Below are 26,262 nucleotides of genomic sequence, written 5' to 3' on the forward strand. Positions count from 1 at the left end.
AAATTGATATCTAAAATATTACTGCTGGGATAGCTTGCAGAATTACATAATTTCTGGTCATCTGACTTCTAGTTCTCAGGCCAAAACACCCATTGCTATAAGCTGGCAGTACTTAGGCTCTACCTGTGAAAATATACAGACAAGGACTTTCCTCAGATGTTTAGCAGATGCTGGAAGTCATAAAACAATTGCATTCCTTCATGCTTCAAAATTAGCAATTAGTTCACTCCAATGACAATGCATAAAGCTTCCTAGTACAGACCTTGGGTTTATATCTGCATTGAAAACTTGAGAAATAGCCTCTTTATTGCATCCTATAAAGTGATTTAATTTCAGATATTTTTCTAAAGGTTGCTGGGTTGAGATTAACCCTCCAGTTTCCACTGTTAAGTATATACATTTAAACAGTTACAATAGTGCAGGTACATTTTTGTTCTCTTCCAGTAGGGCACACTGTGGTTACATTTCAAACACAATGCTCTACAAATACCTTTTCAACACACATCTGTACAAGCAGTTTGATATACACATGACATACAGTTCTAATACATTTGTATCTTGCATACATAATTTCAATATTCACCAATGACATATAATTATTTATACAATTCCAAGTAGCTGTACTGGTATTATCTCCTTTTGTCACATACAGCACAGAAAATTAGGTCAGCCAGTGTTGCTCAGCCTGCCCCACCCCCACCCCCCATTGAATGGCTGCAGCACTGATGCCCATCACATCTGGGATTGAACCTGACAATACTGCATCTGCAGCCCCTACACTACTTGGGCCCTCCACATCAGGTAGCATTACCCCTGCAGCTGGGGCAGTGGTACCCTCCAGGATTATTTTGTCACCTACCAGGAGATGCCAGGCATGGTGCATGAGGTTTTAGAAGGCACCAATGGTGCACACCTCAACCAGATGGAGAAGACACTCGCTGGAATGCTTGGTGAAAGAAAATATCAAGCAGTCCAACAGCAAGCTGAGGAAGGGGACTGTGATGATAGTCCTTAGGGTGAGGACTAGATTCTCAATGTCCCCATGTTTGATGGGCATAGGCATCCAATCTCCCCTCCCTATCACCAGTCATGATGTCCCTTAACCCATTGTGTCCCTCACCATCCCTGTCTCTTGTTTTGTTTGTCCTGTTTGCCTGCATCCAGTTCCTCACTTACTCTACTTACCTGACCCTGACATACATCCATTAACCTACATTTTTTCTCTCATTTATTTATTTGCCATTTGTTTACTGGGAAAGTCCAACTTGGTCAAAAAGAGCCTCATTTCAATGGAGACCCAGAGAACAAAGCTTTAGTTACAAAATTTAAAGACAGAATAAACAAAAGCATAAGGTATATATATATATATATATATATATATATATATATATATGTGTGTGTGTGTGTGTGTGTGTGTGTGTGTGTGTGTGTGTGTGTGTGTGTGTGTGTGTGTGTGTGTGTGTGTGTGTGTGTGTGTAATAATTACAGTTACAGTAAAACTAGTGAGAGGAAAGCAATACAGTACAGTAAAATAGTTACAGTAAAACATGTGAAAAACAGGCAATCCATCACATTCTTTAAGATACAAAAGGTACAGTCTTAATGATGCAGTACAGTCTCTTGGATATAAAAGGCAGTCTAGTACAGTCTTTCAATGTAGAGATACAAAAGAGGGGAGATTAAGGAAAACAGATTGTGTTGTGCTTTGAAGTTAATAATTAATTGTGCACTATGGAAAGCAGATTTTTGCTAGGGGAATACCTCCCATTGACAATGAATATGTGTCTTCTTTGAAATATCTAGTAATGTCATTGTCAACACTAAAAGCATTTGAGCTGTTCTGCTACTATTCATATTCCATCATGGCTGGAAGCATTAACAACTTAAGGTAGTGAACAGTAGTCACACTACAGAATTAGTCCTGCAGTGAGTTGCTGCTGATTCACATAATTGCACAGATGCACACCCACACTAAAAGCATGGTTTCATCTATAGTGATGATGAGGGGCAATAGGCTGATGATACAGCTAACCAAAAATGTGGTATTTAGTGGCACTCTTTTACTTATTTATGTCTGAAAATCAGAATTTTTCACAAAATACAGGACAAGTGAGAGGTATGGGCAGAAATCAAACTAAACAGTAACACATCTACTGATACACACTCTGGCAGAGTGCATACATAATTGTAAAATGAATACTAGCAAATATATTAAAAAAATTATGCAGGCCCCTTAACCTGAAAAGCCACTCCATCCTCCTTGGGTAAAGGAGGGTTTTCTCTGAGATTTCCTCCTCAGCTGCCAGAGAATGAAAAAAAGAATAGATAGAAATCCAAAACTAGGCATCCAATAGGAGCATATGTAAAAAGCCATATGGTGCAGTGGTTAAGCTGTTTGCCTCACATGCATTAGGTGAAAAGTTTGATTCTCACCTCTGCTAAAAGCTCATTGGTTAAAAAGACATAACTTGTATTTCATACAATTCCCCACTCAGGAATTATTGATAAAATCACTAAACTAGGCATCAACCCCTATATCACTAGGTGGATTGCAAATTGGCTCACAGATAGAACCCACAGTGTGAAAGTAGTGGACTCCAAGTCAGACTGCTGAGCAGTGACAAGTGGAATCACACAGGGATCTGTCCTGGGTCCTCTCCTGTTTGGCATCTACTTTTCAGAAGTCCAGGCCAACACGGAGGGACTCTGGCTGACCAAGTTCACAGATAACTGCAAGCTGGGAGCCATTATTAACTCCCCAAGTGATGTAGACATCCTACAGAAAGGCATCACTGAGACCAATGACTGGTATCAAAACCATGGCCTTAAGCTTATTGCCAAAAAAATGCGTCATCATCCCCCTTTGGGAAAAACTCAGTTCCCACTAATTAGCACATTGATGGGAGTTCACAAAACACTGAAGGTGTTATAAGAATTCTGTGGTCACAGGTTGACAGCAACCTCTCCTTCGACCACCACATTGCTACTGTGCTCAGAAAGTCCCTCATGTGGCACATCTCATTACCAAGGGTTTTGCATCCAGGAAAAAAGAGGTCATCATCTCTACTCTTTCCTCATTAGGCCAATCATTGAGTATAATGCCCTATTTGGCATGTACCTCTTTAAACACAAGCAACAGCTGGAAAGGCCACAAAAGTACCTCATGAAGAGGATCCTAGGCCTTAAACACATGTTCTACATGGACAGACAAAAAACTCCAGCTATTCTCTGTTTCATATCATCTACTATGAGACAATCTCTGCTTGACTTACAAAGCCATGTCTGGCCCAGCTCTGTTAGAAATGCTACATCTAAAAAAATTCCAGTCCCTCCACACCACACACTCCAGAGGCCTGAACCTCATTACCACAATCAACAGAACATGCTGGAGGGACAGGTTCATAACCCAGAGACTGCCCATGCTCTGGAATAGACTTCCCATACATGTCAAACCGAGCACCTCACTGGCCTTCTTCCAGAGAAATCTTGATGAGTGGATGGGAAATAGAAAGTTCACCCCGGGGATCACTCCAGTGGATCTACTTGATAGAGGCACTGGAGCACGATGTCAGGGCACTTCTATGGGCTAGGCTTGTAAAGGCTCCAGAGCCATTAGTTTAGTACACACCTAGGAACCTAGGAACCTATGACCAAGACACATTGAAGGGGCCAAATTAACAATTACAGTCACAATACATCTCAAAAGGTCCTTGAGCAGATCTCTTCTTTCTGCCAGCTAAGAAGATGAGGATGATACCCTCAAAAGGTGCTCTTGTAGTAGTAGCACTGCTTACCAGTGCTGCCAGGCATCCATTTTATACAGTGGTTCTCAAAGGAGTTCTCAGTCAGTCATTTCTGTTGGTCTCTATGCAGCAGATATAGGAGTATTTTACTCTCCCAGTTGCACCCCTAGAAGATTAGCAAGCAATGGCCATTCTCTAGGACATATTTCATAGAACTATGGTAGCCCTGTCATGGTCATGCACACTGAGTTTGTTAGCACATGATATACAACATCAGGCAGCTATTAACAAGGCCAGAGTAATGCTACCATTGCTTAGGTCATAAAAGGACAACATGGTATTGTATTATTAAATATACTTAAAAACCTGTCACTGGATGCACTTGCTATACAGTGGTTCCAATCCTACTTAAATAACAGGCAACAGGCTGTATTATGGGAGAATAACTTGTCTTCCCACCTCCCAATTGCCCTTGGTGTCCCTCAAGGCTTCATATTGGGTCCTCTCCTATTTTTTAGTTTTACAAATGACCTACATTCTGTAATACCTCACGCTACCTATATCCAATAAGCAGATGATTCCATGTTAATACGATCAGCCACATCTCCATCATAACTTCAGTCCCTAAGCCAAAATGTGTTTAGCACAGTAGAGAAATTGCTTCTACACCAATGTCTCATCTTGAACCCAAAAAAAACCCAAAACAAAAATGCTACTATTCAATCCCACCCGCAGGGCCTCCCCACTTAACTTTACTGTTACATCTAGCAATAGTACTATCACATCTCCTGATCTTACCACAAAACTACTTGGGGTACTAATTGATAATAACCTTACCTTTGAGCCTCATATTAACAACACTATAAAAACAGTGAACAAAAAATTAGGTTCCCTCTACAGGATCAAACCCTTTCTGACTCCTCTAGCCAGGACCACTATTGCCCATACCCACTTAATCTCAACCCTACTATATGCCTCCCCTATCTATACTAAACTATGTAAAATCAATCTGAACAAGCTGGCTATCTCCTACAATAATATTGCCAGATTTGCAACTGGGAAAACCTATAGAACCCATCATTGTCTTCTTCTTCTTCTTCTTTGGCTGCTCCCATTAGGGGTCGCCACAGCGGATCATCTGTTTCCATTTCTTCCTGTCCTGTGCATCTTGGTCTGTCACACCAACCACCTGCATGTCCTCTCTAATCACATCCATAAACCTTATCTTAGGCCTTCCTCTTTTCCTGTTACCTGGCAACTTCATCCTTAGCATCTTTTTCCCAATATACTCTGCATCCTTCCTCAGCATATGTCCAAATCAACGTAATCTCACCTCTCTGGCTTTGTCTCCAAACATTCCAACCTGGGCTGACCCTCTAATATACTTATTCCCAATCCTGTCCATCCTCGTCACACCCAGTGCAAATCTTAACATTTTTAACTTTGCCACATCCAGCTCTGACTCCTGCCTTTTTGTCAATGCCACTGTCGCCAACCCATATAACATAGCTGGTCTCACTACCCTCTTGTAGACCTTCCCTTTCATTCTTACTGGTACTTGTCTGTCACAAATCACTCCTGACATTCTTCCCACCCACTCCATCCTGTCTGTACTATCTTCTTCATCTCTCTTCCACACTCACCATTACTCAGAACTGTTGATCCCAAGTATCTAATCTCATCCACCTTCACCACCTCTACTACCTGCATTCTCACCATTCCTCTAGCCTCCCTCTCATTCACACACATATATTCTGTCTTAGTCCTGCTGACCTTCATTCCTCTTCTCTCTAGTGCATATCTCCACCTCTCCAGGGCCTCCTCCACCTGTTCCCTACTCTCACTACAGATCACAATGTCATCTGCAAACAACATAGTCGACGGGGACTCCTGTCTGATCTCGTCTGTCAACCTGTCCATCACCATTGCAAATAAGAAGGGGCTCAGAGCTGATCCCTGATGTAAACCCACCTCCACCTTAAATGCATCCATCACTCCCACTGCAGACCTCACTGCTGTCACACTGCCCTTGTACATATCCTGTACCACGCTTACATACTTCTCTGACACACCCAACTTCCTCGTACAATACCACAACTCCTCTTTAGGCATCCTGTCATATACTTTCTCTAAGTCCACAAAAACACAATGCATCTCTTTCTAACCTTCTCTGTACTTCTCCATCAGTACTATCAGAGCAAACATTGCATCTGAAGTGCTCTTTCCTGGCATGAAACCATACTGCTGATCACTAATCATCATCTCCCTTCTTAACCTAGCTTCCACTACTCTTTCCCATAACTTCATGCTGTGACTGATCAATTTAATACCTCTGTAGTTACTACAGCTCTGCACATCACCCTTACTCTTAAAAATCAGTACCAAAACACTTTCTCTCCATTCCTCAGGCATCCTCTCACTTTCCAAGATTTTATTAAACAATCTAGTTAAATCTCCACTGCAGTTTCACCTAAACACTTCCATGCTTCCACAGGTATGTCATCTGGACCAACAGCCTTGCCATTTTTTATACTCTTCATAGCTATCCCTACTTCCTCCTTGCTAATCCACTGCACTTCATGTTTCACTATCCTCATATCATCCAACCTTCTCTCCCTCTCATTCTCTTCATTCATCAGCCCATCAAAGTTCTCTTTCCATCTGCTCAACACACTCTCCTCGCTTGTGAGTATGTTTCCCTCATTATCCTTTATCACCTTTACCTGCTGCACATCTTTACTAGCTCAGTCCCTCTGTCTAGCCAATCGGTACAGGTCCTTTTCTCCCTCCTTAGTGTCCAACTTTACATACAATTCTTCATATGCCTTATCCTTAGCCTTCGCTACCTCTCTCTTTGCCATGCACCTCATCTCCTTATACTCTTGTCTACTTTCTTCATCTTTTTGACAATCCCACTTCTTCTTCACCAACCTCTTCTCTGTATACTCTCCTGTACCATCATTAGAACCCATCATTGTAACAATCTTAATCATCTAGGATGGTCACAGTTGTCAAATCTAATACTATTGAACCAGCTAATAGTTGCCCATGAGATCCTGTATCAACCAACAAACACACCAATACTTACTAACCTTATCACCCCTTACAATAATCTCAAGACCCTACGCTCATCACATAAACTACTGGTACAAATAGGTAAAACCAACATTTTGGCTGGAGACTCTTTGTTCTCTAATACAGTGGGTAAAACCTGGAACACCCTCCCCAATCACCTAACCTCCCTTTCCTCAGTAACCCTATTTAAAAGCAAACTGAAACCATACCTTGAATCACATTAGTTATGCCCCTGTGTTAACCCTGACTAACTACCTCACTTGTCCATAGATACTAATCCTCATACCTGTATAAGCTAGTTACTTTTCTATTAACAATAACATGTGTGTGACTTTACAGTTAACAGTGATATTTTAGATATTTTTGTATGACTATCCATAGCTGTTATGTACTAGGATTTTTCTTATTTATAAGTAAAAATGCAATGAAATGTAATGAATGCCAAAACTTTGTAATGTACCTGTGTTTTGTAAATACTACTCTGATTTCTGGAGCTTTTCTCCTTGGGCCTCCACTGAAAATGGGCATATATCCAGTTGTACCAGCCCAGTCAACAAATGTAAAATAAAATTATTAGACTGTAAATACTTGCACAGAAAATGTGTACATGCTCTGTGCTTCTTAACTTTGATAGCAGTTTTGCTGTTTAGTGCATCTGTTGCATGCAAACGTAAGATATATTTCCCCATGTCCTCTCAGAGGTCACTGACCTGTCCACACATGCTCAGTGTGCTTTGCAGGTGCATTGGTAATTGCAGCAATTAAAAAAATATGCGATTCAGGCACATTTATTAGCTGATGCCTCATTAGCATGATTATCAGACTACAAGCTTCATAATTGTGAGATATTAGTTTCTGCATATGGCATGAGCCTTAGCATGCTATGGAAGACTGCAGTGCATAACATATTAACCAGGAAGAAAAAAGTTGAAAAGCAGGATGCCTAAGTCCATCAACTAATTTGGAAAGGTACATGCAATGGAAAAGTGTTGATATGAGTTGCTATGTAAGTCATCTTCTCCTATTTGAGGATGTCCTCGACAGTATGCCCTTGCAGAGATTCCTTACGTTGTTGTTTAATGATACAAGCATGCTGCCACTGTGAGGGAGTTTGTTAAGTTAACTGTCTGTGTACTTCTATGGCACTGTAAGTGGGAGGTTATTATGGAGGGGTACACTGATCTGCAATGCATGTATTACTGCTAGCTGTGTTAACACAATGCATGCTTATCTGTAGGCCAAGCACAGACTATGCAATGTACAATGATATGACAGTTGTTTTAAGAGGCAAATAGCTTTTACATTTCTAAAGAAGTTGTTAGAATACTGAATTGTGTGTCATGTGTAGTGTGTGTGTGTGTGTGTGTGTGTGTGTGTGTGTGTGTGTGTGTGTGTGTGTGTGTGTGTGTGTGTGTGTGTGTGTGTGTGTGTGTGTGTGTGTGTGTGTGTGTGTGTGTGTGTGTGTGTGTGTGTGTGTGCGTGTGTGTGTTTGCGTGTGTATGCACGAGCAATGCAGATATTAGCAGGTGATACATATGGAACATGGTTCATGACAGTAAGGCAACACTTTATCACAAGGAAATATGACTAGTAATGTGCATTGTGTGTTTGCCAGTTGGAGGACGGGGGAACTAAATAGCCATGAAAGAAGAGAGTACAGTTTGTTAGTAAACTTAACATAATAGTCAATGATCTGATTGATCACTGTTGCAGTTGCCAAGGATATGTCCACTGCTTAGTTTTAAAACGTCAAGGCACCTTCGACATACCCTAACTTTTTCTCTGGACCTCGAGACGAGGCAACATCTTCAGAATTTCCTTCCCTCAAGAAAGAAAGTGAGTTCTCTGAAATGTAAATGTTATGAAAGGAAAAAGTAAACACAAAAAATGTAAATACACAAAGAAAAGGATACAGCCATACCCTGGCAATACATCTGGTGCAACAAGGGGGATAGAGAGAGGGGGTGGATGCTGAAACAGTGATCTCTTAGAACAACTACTGCTATGGTAAGTTTATCTGCACAGCTGTATTACGTTCGACATGAGGTCATTATTGCTATAGCCAAAGCAGTATGAGTGGATTACCAAAGCTTAAGTTTATATAGGGAACAGGAAAGAATTTAAAATCCAGGAGTTCCTGGAAAATGTTCATAGCAAAACCTGTTCTGGACATGGAAAATGAATCCAGTTTGTAATGTGTTGTGAAGTTATGTATAGAAGACCAAGTTGCTGCCTATGAAATAGTTCTACAGTCCACACCTTTCCCAGAATCCACAGAAGAACCAAAGTCATTGTAGAATGAGGCCTGAGCTGAGTTGAAACTGACTTGCTGTGGTAAAAATAGCAGAAATAAATAACTTGAGAAAATCATCTAGAAATTGTCTGCTTTGACAATGGTTGTACATTTTTCTTACCTTTATATGAGACAAATAGCTGATTAGCCTTCCTGAAGGATCTTATTCTGCCCAAGTAGTATCTGAGCTCCTGCCAGACGTGGTGAATATTAGATGCTTCCTACTTTGTTTTTATGTTCTGGGGAAAAAAAAAAACAAGAGATTAATAGATTGACTCAAAGTAAACTGTGGATCCACTTTAGGCATAAAAGAATGATTGTTTTCAAAGAAACACTCTCTTTGTAGAAAATAAAGTACGGCTGACTCAACGTAAGAGGTTCTAACTGAGATACTCTTCTTGCAGAAGTCAGAGCAATGAGCACTGCTTTCCATGTCAAGAACCTCAAGTCAGATTGATGAGATGGTTCAAATGGAAGAAGGGTTAGTTTTTCAACCATAAAGTTATGACAGAAAGGAGGATCCACGTTTTTTCTGAGTGATCAGATATATAAAACCCCTCTCAAAATCTGCTTGACTTGAGGAAAGGTAGCAGAACCAGTCTGTACTGAGGCCTGTGCTAATTGCTCTTGGCAATTTTCAAAATAAGAGAAAATACTGTTACATTGATTAAAAGAAATTCACCATCACTATCTTTGTGATGTCCTTCTGGATCTTTAGAATAACATATGTTGTCAGTTGAAAGGGTTGAAAAGCATAGAGGAGCAATACTGTCCACAGCATTAAGAAATCATCTGTCTTCCAGACCTGTTTGCAAGGAATCCCGAAGAAGAATTTCAACTGTCCTGCTTTTAAAGTATGTAAACATCTGTTTGAGTTGTTGTCCACAGCTGAATGAATTGTTAGAAGACCAAGGGGTGTAATTTGCATTTTTGAGGGTCTGTCATGGTTGATTTCAGGTTGTCTGCTATAATGTTTTCTCTGATGATACCCAATAAGCCTAAAGAGTCAATCTGAGCTGAATGCTACCTCCTGGCAATGGTGACAAGTCTGCAAATGATGTAAGATCTGGTACCCTCTTGTTTGTTTATATTCAGCATCACTGTGGTGTTGTCTGTGATAATTTGCAGAGGTCCTGGAGACCAGAGTTGACCTGAAATGTGATAGGATTTTTCTCATGTGAAGACTGAACCAAGGGAATCATGATAAAGTTAGAGATCATGAAACACAGAATCTTGAGAAATCTCTGCCATATGCCAGCAACTGGCTGAAATAGTTAAGGACTTTTTCATTATACAGTTATATTTTGTCCAGAGGACGAAAAGCCCTTTCTAGGGAAGTGTCCAGAAGACATCCCAGGAAAACTATTTTGAGGGAAGGGATGAGGGATTATTTCTTTAAGTTCAGTTGAAATCATAGACTGAGACAGACTTTCTTGACACGTCTGAAAATCTTGACAATTAGAAAAAGTCTGAAGATATACGATAGTCGGTCCAAAAAGGGAAATATGTGAATTCCTTCAAGTTTGCAGTAAGTGGTTACTGGAGACAAGCACTTTATAAATTACACTCAGCATAGTGGATAGACCAAAGGGTAAGACAGAAAACTAATAATGTAAGCCAAATGCAAAAATTCTTAAAAAATCTGAATTATTTGCAAACTAAAATGTGATGGCAAGCATCCTTTTAATCTAACATTGCAATGAAACTGATAGGGCAGTATGAGTGGTAACAAGGGTTGGAGGAATAGTATTTTTAAATTTGGGACCTTAACTGACTAAGAAAGGAGAGGTCTAGGACCAGTCTCCAAGTTCTCTCTTTCATTGGTAACAAAAAGATCCTTGAAAAAAACCTTTACTTATCTCATCTTTGGGTACTAGTTCTATGATGCCATGAGACAAAATGTGAACCCAAACAGAAGGAAACAGGGAAACTTGGTTTATAAGATGGAGGGGGTTTCCTGTAAAGGGATGCCCATTAACATCTATTCCCCTGATGGATGATTCTCAGAATCATTTTGTCTGAGATAACCTGATGCTACAAGGGAAGATGTAGGCCTAAACGGCAGGACAGATTTAAGGGATTGCCGGTGTGTGTTTATGTGTGGGTGTGGGTGGGGGTATGGTCTTGAATGGGCAAGTAGTCATTTTTACTTTTTGGACTGCCCTTGATTGTGGGACACTTCCCTTTCTTCAAGTCTCCTTGTTAGTGTGCTTTTTTATTTTATTTGTTTGAACTTTGCTGTGACTGCTTACTTTACTTTTTGAAAAAGGGCCCTGAATTAAAAAGAAATATTTCTCCTTACCATAGAAAAGAAGGATTAAAAGATTTGGGTAACCTATTTAATCAATTATCTTCTTTCATGCAATCTTTCAAAAACCTTCACTGCAGAAGGGACAAATGCAATATAATTTTCTAGGGGAGAATTTAACGTCTCAGGTTTAATGTCTTCTGGTAACTCTTGAGAATGTAACCAGGAAAGCTTCTCATAACTGAACCAGTAGCAGCAGCTCTAGATATAGCATCAAGAAAATCATAAAAGCATTCTAAAGCATGTTTGGTTAATTAAGAAGCAGGCAGAATTAGGGACTTCATTAAAGTGTCAACCTCTGAAGAAGGGAGTTAACTTTGTTGTATTCTCTAAAGAAGCCAGAAAAAAATTTACTTGAGCCTGACAGTTCAGAATCCTGAAAGTAACCACAGAAAAATAGACTTTCTTCCCAAATCTAACAAAAGCTTTCCCATCCTGTTTAGACGGCTATGGTTAAAATTCACAATATGTTTAGAAGCAGATGGTTTTTATCATAAAATAAATGCAGGATGCGGTTAGAGATTATAACACAATATTTATGTGTTAGAGCTATATTCTTTAACCCACCACACTTTTTAGGATCAGGAGGATGATTGTTATGCATATGGCAAACTGTTAGAAAAACATACCCTGAAGCTGATAAAATAAGAGGTGTAGCTGCTGCAGGCTGAGAAAAATTTATTTACAACAAATCATAATACTCCTGCTGAGAGTTAGGGATTTTGTCATGTTAGGGATTTTGTTCTGTGTGCAGTGAAACACACCTTTTATTAATCTATAGTTTCAGTGAAACATAACTCTTTTGGGGTGAAATCTGAAGAAACTCTTTCTTCAGAATCAGAATCTTCAGCCTGAAGAGACCTAATAAGCCAACACTGGCAAATAACACATAGGAATACATGAAAACATACTCAGAGGCTCTTAATAAAAATCTGCAAAAGCAACAGAGACCTCCAAAGCAAACATCCAAGCAACCTCCACACCCCATCACCAACCATACAACACATAATTCACATAATCAGTGTACCATGCAATCACAGCCCTTAAGGCAAAATAACATACCCAACACACTTGTAATAGGCGACTCTATAGTCAGGCACATGGAAGTCCCACTAACTAGGCTGGACAAGGAGAATGTTACAGTTAGCCGCCTGTCAGGAGCCAAGATCCGGCACATAACACAAGCACTCAGGTCACTCCAGAACAAGTACAAATACGACTCTATCATTGTCCATGATGGTGTGAATGACCTGAGATGTACCTCCCTGGACTACATGAAAAGAGACATGGAAGAGCTCTCTGATCATGTAGCCCAGGCTGGTATGACCCTGACCCTGAGTAGCATCCTGCCCTCACCAAGAATGATGCCACAGTATAAAGACAAAATGATCAATTTCAACAATTGGCAATGTTTCTGGTGTCATTCAAAGGGGATCCAGTATCTGTCTGCCTGGGATGACATGCTCGACAAGCCATGTTGCTTCGCAAGAGATGGCTTGCACCTGTCACCCTTAGGCTTTCGAATACTGGCCAATGCTCTTGCCGCCCCCATAGTGCCTTTTTTAGGCAAGGCTCAAAAGACAAACCCACCACCATAAATAGCACAAGTAACCAAAAACTGAGGGTAATGCTACTCAACGCCAGAAGTCTAAACCTCAAAATGCATGCACTTGAGGCACGCCTCAGTATGGAGAACATTGATTTCTGTGCAGTAACAGAAACCTGATTTAAGGCTCCTGAGAGCACCCCAGCAATACTAGGCTATAACTCATACCATACCTTTTGGCCACAGAACCAGGACCGAAACACAAAAGGCAGGGGTGTATCCATATTCATCAAGGATATCCACAGCTCCAGGTTAGTGGTGCAGCACAATGCATCAGAGACCATCCATGTGCAACTAACAATGGGCAAAACTGCAATCCAAATTGTAGCTTGCTACAGATCACCCACCATGACCCAGGACCCCCATTCCCCATTTCTGGAGACAATGGGAAATATGAAGGTCCTACCAAACACCCTAATACTGGGTGTTTTCAATTACCCAAACATAAACTGGGAGAACTACTTAAGTACAAACTCTTTTGCCCAGCACTTCCTAGAATTTATAAACTTGAATGCCCTAGGTCAACTAGTCAACACCCCCACCAGAAAATAACATACCCAACACACTTGTAATAGGCGACTCTATGGTCAGGCACATGGAAGTCCCACTAACTAGGCTGGACAAGGAGAACGTTACAGTTAGCTGCCTGTCGGGAGCCAAGATCCGGCACATAACACAAGCACTCAGGTCACTCCAGAACAAGTACAAATATGACTCTATCATTGTCCATGTTGGTGTGAATGACCTGAGATGTACCTCCCTGGACTACATGAAAAGAGACATGGAAGAGCTCTCTGATCATGTAGCCCAGGCTGGTATGACCCTGACCCTGAGTAGCATCCTGCCCTCACCAAGAATGATGCCACAGTATAAAGACAAAATGATCAATTTCAACAATTGGCAAAGTTTCTGGTGTCATTCAAAGGGGATCCAGTATCTGTCTGCCTGGGATGACATGCTCGACAAGCCATGTTGCTTCGCAAGAGATGGCTTGCACCTGTCACCCTTAGGCTTTCGAATACTGGCCAATGCTCTTGCCGCCCCCATAGTGCCTTTTTTAGGCAAGGCTCAAAAGACAAACCCACCACCATAAATAGCACAAGTAACCAAAAACTGAGGGTAATGCTACTCAACGCCAGAAGTCTAAACCTCAAAATGCATGCACTTGAGGCACGCCTCAGTATGGAGAACATTGATTTCTGTGCAGTAACAGAAACCTGATTTAAGGCTCCTGAGAGCACCCCAGCAATACTAGGTTATAACTCATACCATACCTTTCAGCCACAGAACCAGGACCGAAACACAAAAGGCGGAGGTGTATCCATATTCATCAAGGATATCCACACCTCCTGGTTAGTGGTGCAGCACAATGCATCAGAGATCATCCATGTGTAACTAACAATGGGAAAAACTGCAATCCAAATTGTAGCTTGCTACAGATCACCCACCATGACCCAGGAACCCCATTCCCCATTTCTGGAGACACTGGGAAATATGAAGGTCCTACCAAACACCCTAATACTGGGTGTTTTCAATTACCCAAACATAAACTGGGAGAACTACTCAAGTACAAACTCTTTTGCCCAGCACTTCCTAGAATTTATAAACTCGAATGCCCTAGGTCAACTAGTCAACACCCCCACCAGAGGGAACAACATATTGGACCTGGCCATCACAAACATGGGCGACCGGTGTTCCACACCAGAGGTCAACCCCTCGCTGGTTAGATCAGAGCATAGACTAATCACTCTGGATATCCACATTCTGCCCCCACCCCCAATCAAGGAAACCACCGTGGAAAACTTTTCAAAAGCAAACTTCACATTACTTAAGACCGAGGTGGAAAGGTTCACAGCCCCCATGCTAAAGGACGATGCTGTCCAAGCTGCTGAAACCTTTACAAAGGCACTCTATGAGCATCTGCAGGAATGCATGGATCGTGCTATCCCATGTAAAACCAAGAATCACTCCTCCAAAAAAAGGAAATCAGTCTGGTGGACCCCTGCCATAAACAAACTATACAACAGAAGGAGGAAACTAGTACAGAAAAGAATAAAATCCCAAGAAGGAAAGACATCTCTGATCAGTATCAGCAAGAAACTACGATCCCTCATTAAATCATCCAAGGCTAGTTTCGAAAGAAAAATTGCCAATGACTCCAAAGATAACCACAAAGCATTCTTTAGCTGTGTTAATAATCTAAGTGGAAACTCTCAGATCTGCTCTAAGTTAGTTCAGAATGGCACAAAATACACTGAACCGACTGATATTGCCAACATTCTGGCAGATAGGTTTAATGCAAACTTCACCTCCCCTCTCACCCCCTAAAGGGCCGATAACCATACTAGAAGAATGTAGGGCTCTGTCAATCACCGACACACAGGTTAAAACAGCCCTCTCCAAAGCCAAAAACACAGCTTCAATGGGACCATACGGTGTCCCAGGCTGTGTCTTACAAGAGCTCCAAAATGAACTAACCCCTCACCTAAACACACTGTTCAAACTCAGCCTCTCTACAGGCTACATACCCACAGAATGGTGCACAGCAACAGTTATCCTGCTCCACAAAGGTGGAACCACAATGGACCCTGGGAACTATCACCCTATAAGCCTGACTAGCCTGGTCTGCAAGGCTATGGAGTGCATCATCATGGAACTCATTAACAGAGACATTGGGAACCTCCAAACCTTGGACCCTACCCAGTTTGGCTTTGTTAAGGGAAGATCATGCCTCCTAAACCTGGTGGACTTCTTTGAGATAGTTACCAAGGCATTAGACGAGGGAAAGGAGGTCCAGACAGCCTGCCTAGACCTTGCAAAGGCTTTCAACACCATTCCCCATTCTTGTATTATAGACAAGCTCACCAGCTTGAACATAAACCCCTACGTCACGAGATGGGTTGCCAACTGGCTCATGGATAGAACCCACATGGTGAGAGTAACAGGCTCTATGTCCGACTCTAAACCGGTTACAAGTGGCGTTCCCCCAGGGCTCAATCCTAGGACCCTCCAGTTCGGTATATACTTCTCAGAGGTACAGGCAAGCATAGGATGACTATGGCTGACCAAGTTCACAGACGACTGCAAACTAGGGGCCATAATTGATTCCCCGGCTGATACAGACACCCTCCAGAAGGGTCTCACTGAGACGGATATCTTGTGCCAAAATCATGGCCTCAAACTAAATGCCAAAAAGTGTATAGTCATCCCCTTTAGAAAAAGCAAAGTACCCACAAACTACCACATAGGTGGTAGTCCCCTAAATACAGAAAATGTAATAAGGGATCTGGGGACCCAATTAGATAGTAATCTCTCTTTTGATAATCATATTGCCAAGGTGGTTAGAAAATCCTTCTATGTGGCCCACCTAATCACAAAAGGGTTCGCATCTTGAACAAAAGAGGTTATTGTGCCTCTCTACTCATCACTCATTAGACCCATCATAAAATACAATGCCTCATTTGGGATGTACCTTACAAGACACCTGCAACAGCTGGAAAGACCACAAAAGTACTTCACAAAGAGGATTACTGGCCTCAAACAGATGCCCTATGCAGCCCAACTCAAGAAACTCCAGTTATACTCAGTGCATACCGCTTACTCTGTCTGACATACAAGGCCATGTCCAACCCAGAATTGATGGACATGCTCCACCTAAAAAAAAAAATCCCGGAGAGCCACATACTCTAGAGATATAAACCTCACCACAATGATAAATAGGACATACTGGAGGGATAGATTCCTGTCCCAGAGTCTCCCCAAGCTTTGGAACAGGATTCCAATATATTTCAGGCAGATCCCCTCACTAACACTCTTCAAGAGAAACCTTGATGGGTGGATGGGAAACAGAATATTTTCCCCAGGGATCACTGCAGTGGCTCTGCTGGACAGTGGCACAGGGAACTAATGGCTCTGCTGGACAGGGGCACAGGGAACTAATCTAAGGGGGTGGTGAAACCCAACACATTCTGGCTAGGCTTATAAATGCCCTTGGACAGATAGCCTAGTACTTACCAATGAACCTATGAACCTAAATGCTTCTCTTCCAGTTGTTTCTCTTTTGACTGGAAATCAGTGTCAGAAAAAGAGGAAATTCTTTTTCTTTTTCTGCCTTAAGTCAGAGATGAATGGGATATAAAATATTAAAGACTGAAAACAATTTTAACAAAACTCAGCAAGTCTTCCCTGTCCATAGTGAGACATCAAATTCTTCACTTTTCAGTTTCTTTTCCTGGAAGAATATTCATGATAATTAATTGATATTTCTGATGCACAAAACAGTGAAAACAATTGATAAAAGCCACTTTTACTGAAAAGGATTTAAAGATTTTGTTGCAAGGGGCAAGCCCCAAACTTACATATACCAACTACATGGTTACAGAAAAGTGAGAAAAGGGCAATGCTGTGATAAAGCTGTTGAGCTGTAACCAGTAGGACAAACAGTGTTTGTGCCAAACATATTTTCCCATTGGGACATCCCAAGGAAAAAGACTGACAAATGGCGGAGACACTAGCCCAGGAATAATAGGTCCATAACAATAATAGGCTATCAGTCTTCATACTATTATAAGCCTAGACAGTAACCAGAGGTCAGAATCAAACCCTGTCCCTTGTACCTGGAAGGTAAAGTCCTTTAGTATTAGAATAATCCTGCAAGCATTTCAGCCTGGCCTGTGTGGTAGTACTTCATCCTCTCCTTCCTGCAAAGCTGACAAGAGTGGTACTGCATTGCTCAGTGAGGACAACACAACGATCTCAGGGGATGTCTAACTCTCAGTCCTTACTGGATTCCGGTGAAGCTACACCACATGGACTGAGAGACAATCAGTGGTCTGAGTGACCAGGTTTGGTCACAGTACAGTCACCCATCAATGGCTGGGATTGTGAGCAAACCAGCCTGCCACATAAAGACACCAGAGAAATGTTATTCCTCTTGCAGACAGGAGAGGGAAGAAGTAAGGAGACCAGGTGGGAGGTTGGGATAATAGTTAAGGTGTTTACCTTACAACCACAAGGTGCAGCGTTTGATTCTCATGTGGTGTAATTGGCTCACAAGGGCAATTTGCTAAATGCTAATCTATCAACCAATGATTGCTGCAAACACAGCTAGCTGAGTAAAGGACTTGGGTAAGTCAGTAAACCTCCTGACAGAAAATTCACATGATCATGTTCTTGTTATTTTGCACATCATTTGTGTTATACACATATATATATGGACCTAGGACTATTGATCCAAACTTCAACAGTCCGTATGCACTATCACCGAACACACTTTAACGAAAGAGCTTTCACCGAAAAGCTCTTTCACTAAAGTGTGTTAAAAATATATATATATATATATTAAATCTACTTTTATGCAGGGGGGCAAACCCCCCTGCGCCACCCTCATCCCCCTACTTTAATATTCTCACTCCGAGATCACACTGCAGTGTGGAAAAGGAAATTTTCCCTTATCCGCACCATAGTACAACCGGCACAACATGCATACCTACGTGAAAATGCTGCTTCGGTGAAAAAGATTTTCATGTAAGTGTGCCTGCCCATTAGCAATTCGGTGAAAAGTACATTCGTGCAAGAGTCCTAGACCCATATATATATAGATATATATATATATCTATATATATATATATATATATATATATATATATATATATATATATATATATATATACATATATATGGGTCAAGCTGATTACGACGAAAGCGGAAAACCGGAAGATCGACAATGGAGAAGACCGACAGTTGAAAAGCCCGACGCTGAGAACACCGACATGATAAGGTCGGTGTGTGATAGGGACAGACATTAGGGTCAGGGTAAGGTAAGTGTGTGATAGTGAGGGACATTAGGGTGTGGGTCAGGTAAATGTGCAATAGTGATGGACTTTAGGGTTAGGAGCGGATTAAGTGAGTTAGGGTTAGGGTGCAGGTAAGGTAAGTGTGCGATAGAGATGGACTATAAGGTTGGGGCGGATTAAGTGAGTTAGGGTTAGGGTGCGGGTAATGTAAGTGTGTGATAGGGACGGACCTTAGGGTTAGGGTTTGGGTTAAGGTTAGTGCATAGATAGTTGTGTATGTAAGGTTTAGTGTAGGTTTGTAAGGTTTTTGGTGTGCTTGTGTTGTGTGTGTGTTTTTCGGATAAGATCTGTGTTTTGTTGATTGTCGGGATTGTGGTTTGTCAGGCATGTGAAGTTTCGTGATTTTGAACTTTCAGTTTTGTGGTGTCAGTTATTTCATTGTCGGTGTTTTGGTGTGTCGGTGTTATCATGTAGACACATATAAATATATATATATATATATATATATATATATATATATATATATATATATAAATACACACACACACACACACACACACACACACACACATCTGTGCCTATGCAACTGACAAACCCAGAATGACATACACAGGGAAGATGCTGACAAAAGTACCCAGGGAGGGATGTTTTCACCAGTAGCACACTCTGTATTCATTGTTGACAGCTCCACAGAGCAACAGCATGACCTTGATGTACATTGTGTCAGTGGCCAAGCACACCATGGGTACTATCCACCACCAAAGCTGTGTGTGTCTATGATTGAAATCTAACATTTCTGCAAGGCAACAATACATGGCAGACACCAATACAGGCCTACAACACTGATAGAGGTAGCATTTTGTTGATGTGATGACCTCTAAAAGTGAAAGACCCAAATGTACAACATCAGGAGAATGTGGTGAAGGTAGCCTGCTCACACCATGTGTCCCTGTGTGGTCACTCATAATGGCTGATATAATTACCATGGCTTATCCACCTCTGTCTCCTGTGGGGAGTGCTACTATGAAAGGGGGAGGCCACTGTCAGACACATGTAGTGCCACCATTTCCACTCCACATTCCAGTGTTGAGGGAAGTATACTGTGATGTGAATTCTCACTTGGATGAGTTAATTTTGCCATGATCAGCCAGTTGAGTTGGCCACCATTTTCATAGAACACTGTTCTGGCATTGAGGTATGAAAACTGACTGTGTCCCTCTTAAACTTTGGGTACTCCTGTGGGTGGTGATGTGTATGGTTTGCATATGCACCTCTGTGGGTGTGCCTTGGATCTGTCCTGAGCATCTGCTGAGGCTGTGTTCCATCAAACACTCAGTCTTCTGCACTGCCCACCACCACACACTCACACAGCAATGGATAGAGCAATACCACCTGGTCAGACTACCTAGTTTTCCAACATACTTACATGTGTCTGATGCACACAGCAAAAAATAGCGCTCATACACACCACCGTGCACACACAATTGCTTGCTGATGATACTTGATATTATACGCCTGCCCCACCTATACTTATGATGATATCTGTACCTTGCCCTCTGTTCTCTGTTACTTAGGTAGCTTATGTCTGATGTACAGGGTGGCCACACTGTGTATGGTATAGAACAGCCTGGTTGTAGGTTTACATGCATCATGTTTACTGTTATGCTTAATGCTTTACTCCAGCCCATGGCTAAGAACCAAATGCTGCCTCTTAACTAGTGCTATAACATACTCTTCACATGGAAACCCCTCTCCAAATATGGAACTTCCTCCTCCTCCTGTACATGTCTGCCTTGCTGTAAATATTTGCATATAGTTATGACATGTAACATTACATAGACTGGAAATGTCTTATTGCTTGTGCCCGAATCACTCTGCAGGAGACCCCAGATAAAGTCAGACTGTGAAAATGAGCTTTTAGCAAGCCCAACAATCATTCAGTAATGACACAGGTCTGTGAAAAGACATTCTTATAAGCCTTCTCTGCCATTGTTTGCAGATTTCTGATAGGTGTCTTTAACCATTGTTCTAGGGCATATATGACATCATCAGCAAGATATCCCTGGGTGAAATTACCCAGTGCAAACATCTGATAAAGTTTGCATGATTACCATATGTGGGAGTTGTGGGCACCACGTAGGTGACATGCCAACACATAGCAAATTATACCCTGTGTATTACAGACCTATTGGCAGTTGATGAAATGGGAGCTATTACAGTTGATATACCTTTTTCCCTTCTTATCTGCGAGCCAGCTACCTCTCACATTTGGTGTCTCTCAAGGTTCCATACTAGGTCCACTACTCTTCTCTATTTTTGTCAACAACCTTCACACTGCTATCCCTAAATCTACCTGCATTCAATATGCAGGTGATTCCACTCTGATCTGCTCAGCCACCTCCCCATCCGAACTGCAAACCTTATCCGAAAATACATTTAACACTATCAAGAACTGGCTCACCAACCAACGCCTAATTCTGAACCCCAATAAAACTAAACCTCTACTCTTCTCCCCCACTAGTAGATCTACCACACTTTCATTCTCTGTCACATTTAACAATGGTACCACTATTTCCCCCAGATCATCACACCAAACTGTTAGGGGTTATCATAGACAATAATCTCAAATTTGACCTACAGGTCAACAAAACCATACAGACCATCAATAAGAAGCTTGGATCACTGTATAGAAACAAGACATGTTTAACCCCACTGGCTAGGACTTCAATTGCTCAATCACACCTACTCTCTACTCTTTTATATGCCTTGCCTATACTCTAAAACCTCAACAAATCCGAACTAGGTAAGCTGTCCCATAGCTACAATCATATTGCCAAATTCTCCACTGGCTCCATCTATAGAACCCACCACTGCCAGAACTTTAAACATCTAGAGCAGCTAGAACTGCCCTGCTTAATTCAATTCAATCAACTCTTAATAGCGCACAAAATTTTGTACCACCCTGAGGATGCCCCCTCACTTAATATTATTAAGCCATATAGCAACCTGAGATCCCTATGGTCAGCTGATAAACTACTAGTCCAAACCCACAAAGCTAATCACTCTGCTGGTGAATCCCTGTTGGCCAACTTTGTTGGCAAAACCTGGAATTCATTGTCAAACTATATAACCCTACAATCCTCCAAAAGTCTCTTCAAATAAACCTCAAACAGTATCTCAAAGTGAATTGGCTATGCCCATGTACCAACCCTGATTAAGTTATAAACTGAAAGCATATTGTGTAATTATCATAACTTGTAACTATGTCACCAAGCTCAGCTTCCAATCTGATGTCTCTTACTTTTAATTGTGTATGTCCACAAGAATTGTGAGCCCCTACTAGAGAAAACTACTAAGCCATTGTATATAATCACTTTGTTTTTATAATTGTTTGCTAACTTCTGTCCAATCTATGTAAGTTTGTCTATGTGGAGCTTTTCTCCCTGGGCCTCTGCTGAAAATGGATATGTATCCAGTCGGACTATCGTGGTAAACAAATGTAAAATAAATAAAATAAAAATAAATGAGGCATTTATTGCAATGTGGGTGCAGTCTAAGGACCCATTACCTCATGGAGATGGGCAATTTCATAAAAAAGCCCATAAGCTGGCTCTCTCTTCTGTGGTACATGGATACCACATGCTCCCACACATGCTGTAGCATTGTGTTGAGGAAGTGGTGGACTGTCCTAAATCAAATGCCTGGGATGCGCACACCTTGTTCCCCAATGGTTACTGAAAGGTTCTTGTAATTCATAGTCTCATATCTACACATACCTTGGTGTCCAAAAGGATAGGTAGTCCACATATATTACTTTCTTGCATACAGGGGTGACACATATTGTGCAGCTCTTGCATACTACCTCTGCCTACACTGTAGCTTCCTACAATATGTTTCATGGAGAGCATGGTATGTTATACACAGGTGGATAATATGTCATCATTGAGGGTAATGACGTCCAACAACATCATTGTCAGACATGTATACAATCTCTTGCCTATACAGATTTGCTAGTGCAGTGGTGACCCCATGTATGTCTTATTGTTTGTCTCATATAACAGCAGCCAAAAGGGCTGTCTCTTTTCAAAATATATATCACATTTCGGAATTGTTCCATCATATAATTTACCTTCATTTGCATCTTTGTTTGTTCTCATTTTAATACTGTTGCTCATTACCATATAAATAAACCCTGATTCTCACATTTTGTAGGCCACAAACTTTATTATTTTCCTTTATTCCTGTCTACAAATTGCCCCCAACCTGCAGTTGGCCATTCATCAAGGAAAACTGCCTAATGGAACCTGAAAACCATTTTTCAATCCAAACAAATAAGTTAAAAATGATACATTTTGTTAAAGAGAAATAAATGGTGCATTTTGTGAAAGAAAAATTAATAGAATTCTGTTTTGAAAGATGTGTGATTATATATCACATACTAGCTGGTAGATTTAGGTGAAGTGAAACAGTTTCTAAAGACAGCAAAGAACTTAATATTGCTCAAATAGTTCATAGGTTCATAGGACGATACTAGGCTATTGGGCCAGAGGCCATTATAAGCCTAGCCAAGAATTTTACCCATATTCCTACAAGGTCAGCACCTTTTTTCCCCATCCAGCAGGGACACAGGTGGTATCCCAGGGGTATATTTTCTGTTTCCCATCCAGTTGTCTAGGTTCCTCTTAAAGAGGGCTAGTGAGGTACTCTGCTTGACATGGAGAGGAAGTCTAGTCCACAGATGGTGGAGTCATTGGGATGCAAATCTATCCCACCAACAAGTTCCATTAATGTCACAGACCAGGTTGAGACTTTACATGCAGGTTGCACAAGTGGAGTTTGACTTACGGATATGCAGCAACTCCATCAAGGCTGAGTCTGAGATGGCCTTGTATACCAGACACAGGTCACCTCTGAGCAGTCTGTATGAGATTGAGTAGAAATACAAGGCTTATAGCCTATTTGTATAGGATAGGTGTTTGAGACCCTGCATTTTCCTGGTCAGGAATTTTGGTGGTTTCTCCAACTATTGCATGTGCTTGGCAAGGTACATGCCGAAGGGGGAATTGTACTCGATAATGGGTCTGATAAGGGAGGAGTATAGACATGTTATGACCTCCTTGTTCCTGGATGAAGTACCCTTACTTATGAGATGGGCCATGTAGAAAGCCTTCCATACAACAGAGGCAACATTGTGGTCAAAAGTCAGGTTGCTATCAACCTGGGTGCTGAAATCCCTCATGACTGATTGCATGCTTAGTACATTGTTGTTAATGTGATAATACGTGGGGACACCTTTTTCCCCAAAGATGATAATGATGCATTTCTTGGCATTCAGTTTGAGGCCATGCTTCTGGCACCAGTCATTAGTTTGGGTAAGGCCCTCTTGGAGGATGTTCACATCACTAGGGGAATTTATGACAGTGCCCAGCTTGCAGTCATCTGCAGAGTTGGTCAGCCACAGACAACTGGTTTTGGCTTGCACCTTAGCAAAGTATATCCCAAACAACAAAGGCTCCAAGACCGATCATTGGGGTACACTGCTTGTCATGGGTCTCCTACTAGAGGTGGTTTCCCCTATTTTTACTGAGTGGGTTCTATCAGTGAGCCAGTTAGCTACTTATCTGGCAACATATGGGTTGATAACTAGCTTGGAGAGTTTATCTATTATGCCCAAGTGGGAATATTGTGAAAGGCTTTGGCTAGGTCAAGGTAGCCAGTGTGCACTGTCTTGGCCTCATCCATGGCTTTGGTGACTGTTTCAAAGAAGGTGACCAAGTTAAACAGGCATTATCTCCCTTTGACAAAACTAAACTGTGTTGGATCAAGCATTTGGAGGTTGCCAATGTCCTTGTTTATAAGGGCCTTGCAGATCAGGCTAGTTAGGCTGATGGGCCTATAAATGTCTGGTTCAGTGAATGCTCCACCTTTCTGCAGAGGGATGACAGTGGCTGTCCTCCACTTTGCTGGGATGAAGCCGGTGCACAAGGTTTGGTTGAATAGGGTGTCTAGTAGTGCTGAGAGCTCTTGCCTGAGTTCATGTAGGACACAGCCAGGGATGTTGTCGGGTTCTGTGGAGGCTGTATTTTTTGCCTTTGAGAGGGCATTAATAACCTGCTCCCTGGTAATAAGGGGAGGGGTGCAGGTGCTGGGGTTGTCCTCATTTACTGACAGGAGGATGAAGTTTTCACTGAACTTGTCTCTAGCAGGTTGGTTGCCTCTATGGAGTTTGTGTATATAGTATTCTTGACTACCAATTCAGAGCAGATTTCAGAGTTACCTTTGAGATTGCAGACATATGTGAAGGATGCCTTGTGATTGTCCTTAGTGGGTGTGGCCAATTTGGACTCGAAGTTAGCCTTAGAGGATTGCACCAGTGACCTTATTGGCTTGTTCAGACAAGGGAGAGATTGCTTCCAACTTGGACAGCATTTTTTTCCTATTATTATAGAGACTATTTATTGCTGCTGTCCACCAGACAGGTTTACTCTTCCTTGAGGAAGATGATTTGGCCCTGTCAGGTATTACTTAGTCTATGCAGCTATATAAATGCTCATATATTTTTTGTTGTAGGCTTAGAGATTAGTGCTTGATTCAGCTGAAGGGATGGTGGCTGTGAAGCTGTTTATACCTGCTCTCAGGAGGGTGTAGTCTGCTTTTGAAAAGATTTTTTGTTCTGCTATGGCAAGGTGGGGTCAGGGGAGATGGTTGTATTGAAACTGATTGCTTTATGATCAGATCTTACCAAGGAGGATATCACTGAAGGGGTGCTACAGTGGCTACTCGTGTTGGTTAGTACCAGGTCAAGTATAATTTCACCTCTTGTGGGGGCGTTGACCAGCTGATCCAATGCATTGGTAGTGACAAAGTTGAGCAATGTCTGGGCATTTGTGTTTGAGCTAGAATAGGTCTTTCACTCTATGGTTGGGTAGTTAAAGTCGCCCAGGATCAGGGTAGAGGGTCAAATCTTGATGGATTCAAGTAAATACAGATAGGTGAAGAGGGCCTCGTGAGTCAAAGTTGGGGGTCTGTAGCTAACCAAAAAAGAAGAAAGCAGTAAGCACAGTAGTTGTCCAATAAACCTCTCCAAGCTGCAACTGTTGATAAATCCTTTATTAAGCACGAACAACACAATGAGGTAAACGAAACAGAAGTAGATCAAGCGCCGCATGAATGTCAGGCTTTTTCAAGATGAAACAGCAGGGTAACCAACTTCTTTTAAATAGGGGCGTTCAACAATAATTGTTTCAATTAAACAATTACATTCATTAAAGTGCTTTGTCCAAAACCAGGATAAAAAATATATACTTTGCTTAAATTAAAGCGTACTTGTAAACAATTCCTTTAGTTTTGATGAAATGAAAACATATTAAAATACAAATGTGCAAATATTATCTAACAAGAAATGTAAACGTTGACTTATAATACTGAATACTATCAGTACT

The sequence above is a fragment of the Protopterus annectens genome, chromosome 1.part1 (genome assembly GCF_019279795.1).
Source record: "Protopterus annectens isolate FY-2018-M chromosome 1.part1, PAN1.0, whole genome shotgun sequence".
Classification (NCBI taxonomy): domain Eukaryota; kingdom Metazoa; phylum Chordata; order Ceratodontiformes; family Protopteridae; genus Protopterus; species Protopterus annectens.